Source organism: Haemaphysalis longicornis, unplaced genomic scaffold, assembly GCF_048455015.1.
Source record: "Haemaphysalis longicornis isolate Haplotype H1 unplaced genomic scaffold, Haemaphysalis longicornis Haplotype H1 scaffold_6, whole genome shotgun sequence".
In the NCBI taxonomy this organism is placed as follows: Eukaryota; Metazoa; Arthropoda; class Arachnida; order Ixodida; family Ixodidae; genus Haemaphysalis; species Haemaphysalis longicornis.
The window spans coordinates 205,168,885-205,177,099 of NW_027526407.1; positions in this window are offsets into that span (position 1 = coordinate 205,168,885).

The window sequence follows — 8,215 nt, forward strand, 5'->3', positions numbered from 1 at the left end:
GGGTTTTGTATGTGTTTTGTAAGGGTTTTGTACGGAGGTGTTTTGTGCAAATATTGTAATCCACCACTATTTCTTTGAACCTTTGACCTTCAAAACAGTAGCGCAATACCGAACCTCACGGAAAGAGGCAGGGACTTAGTGCAGAATTCGTTTACAAGCGACGTTGCCAACGAGCCTTTTAAGTTTTTTGGGGGGGGTTGGGGGTCATTGCCATCAAATCTGAACAAAATAAGATAGGATGATGAACGAAGACGCAATTAGCACAACTTTTCTTGCTACTTGATTTAACCTTGATGTTACGTATCGACTGCAGCTTCATGAATTCAAAGTGTGAGCAAAGCACTTTTCGGGGCTGCCTTGATACTGAGGTTACCGTCAAACGTCACTTGTAGGTTAAAGGGAAAGGTACTCTGCCTTTTTTTGCCTTGAAAAAAAAAAGTCGATGACACCCTCATTGCAAAAAAAAAAACTAAAAAGTCCGTGATGTTTTGCGAAGATTCGAGCCATAGACTTTCAAAGCACAACACCAGCACCTAAGTTCCAATCCACTCGACCACGCCGGAAAACAATGCGGGGACCCGAGAATTTGGTACCGTAACAGAGGCTGCCAACGAATATTGTCGGGTGATTCGTTTTGGTCGTATTTGACAAATTTCGGCAGTGCTAATGCTTGTTTCTTCCACACCGATCTTGGTGGCGAGGCTAATTATGCTAATACTGCAAGTGATGTAACCAAAGCTCCCTTATTTAAGCCAAGAAAAGCTATCGCGCTTCATCGTTCCCCCTATATGCAAGCTACGCTAGCCGCGAATGAAATTGAATGCACCGCCAGATTTCTGGCGTTGATAAACTGATCGTTACGCACCGATCTTGCAGACAAGCCCATCAGGCTAACACTACAAGCGATGTAGCCAGAGATCCCGTATTTAACTCGCAAAAAGCTCTCCCAAACCCCTGATCTCCCCGATTTAAGTCAAGCTAGCCATGGAGGAATCCGCGCTTTCGAACAGAAATAGCTTGTAATTTGCCTCAAGGCACCAAATTACCGCACGTTAAAAATAATGATTGTTTTCTGCGAACGTAATGACCCCAATCGAGGAGATGGACATGCAATCCGGACGATGTCGCCTGCTTTCGAATGCTTTCTGGCGCTGCGTCAACGCTGATATCTGGCGAGCAGCATATATACATCTGCGTAGCTACATACGAGCAGTGGGAGAGTGAACTTGCCAGCTCGGACCTAAGTAAGCAGCTTTGGCTCTCTGAAAGGGCGAAGACGGCAGGCGCACCAACGTAGTCCTGGACTGAAGACCCCGCCCACTTCGAAGCTCGGTCTACCTGTTCAATAAAGTTTCTCCTCTTCCTCCCCCTCCTACTCCCGCGTCAGTTCACGTCGCCGTGCATTTTGCCGACGCAGTTAACGCGGGGCGATGTCGACGCGCGAAAGCGCGGAAAACACGCTTCTAGTGGTTGCGGCCTCAGAACAAACCGTAAAATTACGGCGCCCACAACCCCACGGCAGCTGTATTTCCACCGCAGACCCTGAAATTGCCTTAAATGCCGTAATCTAGATTGTCGGTACAATTACTGTTTTCTTTAAAAAGTCGCTGCGCGGTGAGTCCGATCATCCGACAGTGGTTTAACCGCACTCCGTATCGATACGCCCCGATCGCAAATCCCAGCATAAGTCGTGCTGGGAAATTAGGTGGGCATCCTGGAAAATCAGGTGGGAATCCTGGAAAATCAGGTGGGCATGGTGATGAATGCTGGCAACTTTCCTGGGCAAGGTTTTTGTAGCTGGGAGTAGGTGGGAACTTTGGCGGTAGGTTAGGTGGGCACGGCCGCTATCCTGGGCAATAGTGGCGGCGATCGCTGGCCAGCGCGACCCACCAGAAGCTATCCTGGGCAATAGTGGCGGCCTGGCTGGTCAGCGCGACCCACCAGAAGCATGCTGGGTTTAATAGTCTTGACATACATGGCCGTAGCTAATTTACAAAGATTGAGGCGAATGCAGGCAAGGCCATATGAGCGCGTGATAACAGCGGTGTAGAAAACGGCAGTGCACGTGGATTAAGTGCGGTCGCTGCGGCCGAAACGCGAGCCTTGCGAGTGTTCGAAAGCAGTGGAGGGCACAGCCGCAGTGCTCATCACTACGGTCCGATCATGTCTGTACGCACATGTACGTAGGTTCAAGTGCTTAGCGAACGATTTGTATACTTCAAGCTTAAGACCCACTAGAGAATCTACGCCTGATCTAGAGGCTTTACCGAAGCCTATACTCGGATACAAGTCAAGAAAAAAGGGGCGTCGCCTAATCCCCCACTTCCACCATCCCCTTCCAGCCAATAGTGTCGCTCTATCAAGGTGACGTCGTGGCCGACCGCATTGCACCTGCGGGCAGCACTCGGAGCCACGCTTTCTTAATGCGTCCGTGCCGAAAAGTAGTTCGTAAGGGCGCCTTCACTTTGAGCGGAGATAAAAACCTTAGCTAAAATTTTTTATGTGCCCGTTTTAATGCAATGCGTGAAAGAATTTATCGTCAGCTGCAGTAGCGAGTTTCAATTATATTCCTGATGGTGAATTTCTGCTCTTCCGGGTTTTCCCTCAGCCGCTTGCTTCTGGCAGCTTCTGGTTTTATGCATTGCCGGCCCCATTTCCCGCCATGGATCCCGAAGAAGTCACATCTGAATGTGCTTCATCGTTCTCGACTGAGAATTGTGGTGCGTTGCCATCTACGCCACGCCGATGGTACAAGAAAAACAAAAGCGGCCGTGTCATCTGCAGCTGCGGACGGGAGATGATCCGGAACGCGTACGTTCGTTTGCGGCATCTTCACCCAGAGCGCAGCGTTGAAGAAACGGCCGCGACCGTGAGCGATCTTCTTGGAGTCAGCGTGAGCTTGGTGATGGACGTGAAGAAGGAGATGAAAAATAACGACGGAAATGTTGCGACGCCCTCCCGAAAGCGCCCGCGAAGCGCCGGAAAGAGACGACGCACAGAAGTGTACGACGACTTCACGAAGTGCGCATTGCGGTCGTCCGTGCATCGTTTTTTTCGCAGCAATGAGATTCCGACAGTGAAGGCAATTGCTGCGGATTTCAACGCTAGCGGCGATGTTACTCCTCTCAAGCCATGGACTGTGCGCCGCCTGCTGAATGACATCGGGTTCAGGTATGAGAAGAGGGGCCGGAACTCGCTGCTGATCGAGCGGGACGACATTGTCGCGTGGCAGCAGAAGTACCTCTACGACGTCGTCAGGTACAGGATGGAAGGTCGAAAAATCTTCTACCTTGATGAAACCTGGGTGAATGCGGGACACACGCTATCGACTGTTTGGACGGACACGACGGTTGCTTCCCACCACGACGCCTTCATGCGTGGTCTGACGACAGGTTTGAAGCAGCCGTCAGGGAAAGGACAGCGCCTGATTGTAACGCACATCGGCAGCGAGGACGGCTTCGTCAGTGGTTGCCTGGATATCTTTCGGGGTACGAAGACCGGCGACTACCACGAGGAGATGGACGGCACCCGCTTTGAAAGGTGGTTTGGCGCCGTTTTGCCGCAACTGCCACAAGGTAGTGTAATTGTCATGGACAATGCCTCGTACCACTCGCGGCTGGAAGAAGCAGTGCCTACGACGTCTTCGCGCAAACAGGTCGTTCAGGACTGGCTGACGTCCAAAGGACTTGCTTGGGATGAAAAAATGCTTAAAAAAGAGCTCCTCAGCCTTGTGACCTCTGTAAAGACACGGTACATCAAATATCGTGTTGACGGTGCAGCTGAAAGGGCAGGATGTATTGTGCTTAGGCTCCCACCCTACCATTGTGAGCTCAATCCCATTGAGCTCATATGGGCGCAGATGAAACGAGGTGTCGCAGCCAGAAATGCCACATTTAAGCTGGCAGATGTAGAGGTGCTCCTGAGGGAAGAAGCTGCCAAGGTAACAGCTCAACACTGGGCAAACGCAGTTCAGCATGTGATCAGCATTGAAACAAAGTTCAGGGGAGACGGTGGAGCAAGTGCGCATGTTCAACCTATTATAATCCATCTGGATGAAGATGACATGGACTCCGACAGTGACCTATCTGGTATCGAGTCCTTTGAAGATGTGTAAGGCGGCCAGCTATTCGCCAGTGCCGCCTTTGCCCCTTTCAGTTAGTGTGGAGTGCGCAATTTAGCTTAAGTAGGTGTGTTTCCATAGCTGCAGGAGCAAGAAACTCCATCAGACAGCAGAGAAGACCAGACATGCTGTTTGTGTGCGTTATTAAGACTTATTTCTGGAGTTAACTGAGCTGCCTGTGTGTGCTGCGTAACTTGTTCATGGTTGATTGCTTTGATATGTAGCTATGAGAATCAGAAGATGGAATTGCAGTGTTTGGTTTTTATTTCATTTGCCATTACTGAATCTTGTATGCTGTGTTGTAGAGTCGACAGGGATTTTCCAGTATGACAGTGAGGGTGACAAGTTATTTCAACAATCGATGCATGCTATCATTTGCTGTAGTGAACCGAGCGGTGTATTGTGTGGTGCTGGCTCAGGACTGGTTGCCTTGATATGTAGCTATGAGAATCAGAAAAGGCTGTTGCAGTGCTTGGTTTCTGATTGCATTTGTTGCAAGTGTGGTGCAGGAATTAGGCGGAATGAATGCAGTCCTGACAAGACACTGCGTGGCAGACGTATCCATAAAAGAAAATTGTACATCTCGAGCTAGAGGAAACCCACACTGTTCCAAACTATTTTCTGGAAGCAGGGCCACGCTTGCACTATGCGATAGTTTTCGCTGCACAGGGAGGATGGCTATTCGCATGTGTAGCATGAGGTGTGTGCAAGCAGAGTCAAGCGAGTTCGCAAATTCACTTCAAGCAGAATCATCTGCAGTGTGTGGCTCTACGGCTCCTTGTGCGACACTATATAAATGGCTATAAAGGCAAGTTTCACCTACAGGAAAAGACGCTAGCTCGAGTTTTCACCCCACGTGTTTTACATTGTTTGGACACGTATGCGTGTATTGGATGCAGAAACAAAGTTGCAAATTAAATGCCTACTTGAAAGCATGTAACTGAACATTGTGTGTCCGTGTGGCTGGCTGAGCCAAGTTGTCTTCTTGTAGAACATTGAGAACAAATAAATCTGTTTAAGTGTCTTATTGCTCGTTTCATTTGCTATGCATAATTCAGCAGTGCGTCTGTTTAGCTGTCTGAGCCAAATCTGACAGGATACAGCAGTGAGGACAAGAAACGTTGCTTCGGTGTTTTATTTCTAATTTGATTCTATTTAGCTATCTGCTGTCTTACGCATGACTTAGGATAAATAGGTTTTATCTGTTGCCTACTCCACTGGATAAAATGCAGAATCACAATGTTAAAAACAATCCCCAAAGCTTTAGGAAGGGGAAACAAGGTTGGTTTCAATCGATCCTCCCATGTATGGGAATCATTTCATGTAGTGCATATTTTGCGAGATTATAAATTTCCTCCTGAACATATGATCCGATTTTGCCTTTGCGTAGCAAGAAAAGTATGATATGCATTGACCAGTTTCAGTGCAGCGATGTGTACCATATGTGTGGTTCCATGCATGAACTCAACCGACATGTCATCAATCAGTGCAGATCACTACGTAACCCTTCAAACAGACTTCATTGCCTGTGTTATGAAGTGGGCATCAATTCATGTTCTGTCATTGTGATTTACACTCCTAATATATGTGTAGACATTGCACGAGTTGAGTTGCCAACAGTCCTGTGGCAAGCAGCAGCTTGCTATTTGACTTGGAGCAGCGAGCTTCTCGCTCCAGCGGCCACTTGTGACGCAACAGTGAGAATGGATGAAATGCTGAGCTGTTTTCCACCCTGAATGCTCTATTTTGAATTTAGAGCACGTGCATGCAGATGACCATTGCAGCAGCAGCTTCTTACTTAAGAGACAAACACAAGGCGGGCAGTGTCTATATAGCTTCAATAATGCACATCTCATGCAAGAATTTGATTTGGTGAACAATATGCATGCGCATGTGTAGAAAAAGCTGAAAGGTGGTTTATTTGATTTCAGTGCTGCGTTTCATGTCTTCACATGCATTGTTGCAGCTGGTCATACCGGTGAAATCTAGCTAATGCAATGTCACTATCGCGAACCACAGCTCATTCACAAAGCATAAACGGGACAATGAAATTGAACTTACAGTGGTAACACTCCTGTGGAATCTTAATTATCATAGACAATGCAAACTCAAAGCAGATGCCTATTCGTATTTAATTCACAAAGGTTTTTGTCCGAAACAACAACTTAAGGCACTCCAACAAAAAACAGGCGACAAAAACATACTTGCGGCAATTAACACATTTAACAATGGTATCTCAGCGTAACCGAGAAAAAAAATAGAAAGGTGGCATATTAAATCCCATCACGTAGCTAAGCTACAGCTCGTACGCATTCACGGTCAAAAAGTGCGAAAATTCTGCTTCTTGTATTTGGCAACTTGATCACAATTTGGGCGAATACGCTTGCGCTCGACATGGACTTGGGACACACGGCTCGACATATATGCTTTAACGAAATGCAGCGCGCGCCGTCGCGTGGCTTGCGTTTCGCCCCGTGCGTACTGTCCATGGCGTTAATAACTTGCTGGCGTAATCTACGAGAAATAAACAAGGAGTTATCGCCCCCTGTCGCAGACACTGGTGCGATAACGTGGGTAGCACAGACACAGTAGGTACTAAACGGTAGAACGGTACTTCACGCTCAAGGCCAAACGCCCGCACAGGATGACGACGACAGCTTCGTATCATACAGCGTACTGCAGTAACTGCAGCGGCGGCTGCTTACCGGCAACGCGAGCGCTCACAAAGCAGAAGAAAAAACACCGTAGCGATTGTCATTACCGAGCATGTTAAGAACACTGCACACAACACGCAAACAATGAATACGACTGAACGGCACTAAAAATCGTCCTCAGAGAGCCCGACGACGCCGACGGTTTGACGCGAACAGCGGAGGCGGCCATTTTGGTAGAAGTCCGGAAGCGCGGAAGAACATGTTTTGTGATTTCTTCCGTGAGCGCGGCGTGGAGGCGGTCTACCGCGACGTCACGTTGATACGGCGACACCATTGGCTGGAAGGGGGTCCTTTGATGAGGAAAAGCCGCACTTTTCTTGAGTTGTATCCGAGTATAGAAACGAAGCGTCACCATCGCAGGCCTGCGTGCGCAAAAGCTGGTGACGCGAACTCGGCGAAAATATCAGCGACAAGAATGCTACGCCGAACTTGCTCATATTCGAGATGTGCCGTTTTTGATCCAACGTTGCTCGCACGGCCGTCAAGAGCGCGCACTACGCGCTCGCAAGTTGAAAATCGCCCTAGCTTTCCGATGCGTGAGGCGCCACCATTATTTCCACATTCAATGCTGAGAAATTACGTTGTGTATATTAAACAAAATCGGCAACCACCTACAAACCTCCCTCAGTGAATTTGCGTAGATTTCTGCACTCTAGCGGCTGGCTGTCGATTTGGTACGGCCGTTAAGCATTCACGTCCTGCACGCCCTGCAAGCTCTTTTCTGTTTCTTTGCAATCTAATTGATCAATTACAGTCGATCAGCGAATAGCTGGATTCTCAACCCAATTACATTTTCTTCACAGGTAAAAGCCACAGCTGTGATCACTTATATCATGTATTTAACATAAAGAACTCATGACAGACATTCATTTTATATATGCTTTATTTGCACTTCAATTCTTTCCATTTTATTGGGAATATACAATGCTAAAAACATGCATACACAATCCAATGCAATGGAAACCATTCAACGTATGTGCTCCTTACACTTGTTTACTAAAACATATTTATACATTTATAAATGCCCTCGCACATTTACATATATTTACATATTTACATTTGCATATTTACACATGCATATTTATACATTTATAAATGCCCTCGTACATCTGTTAGGCACTCTTGCCCCCACCCCCGAAATGGCCGAACTCGCTACACACTGCTACGATTCACTGCAAACTGCATTCAGATTACCAATAACCATATGTTCACCCTTCCCATAGAGGTCAGACACTCCCCAAATCGTGCCAACACTTCACGTGGAGTCATCACAGTGGAGCCTGAAGATTCAAATGAAACAATTTTGAATTGGATCCACTGCGAGCAAGCGGACGTCTAGGCGGCGCAACGAATAGGCAAAACAAATCGAGCAGTTCTGACT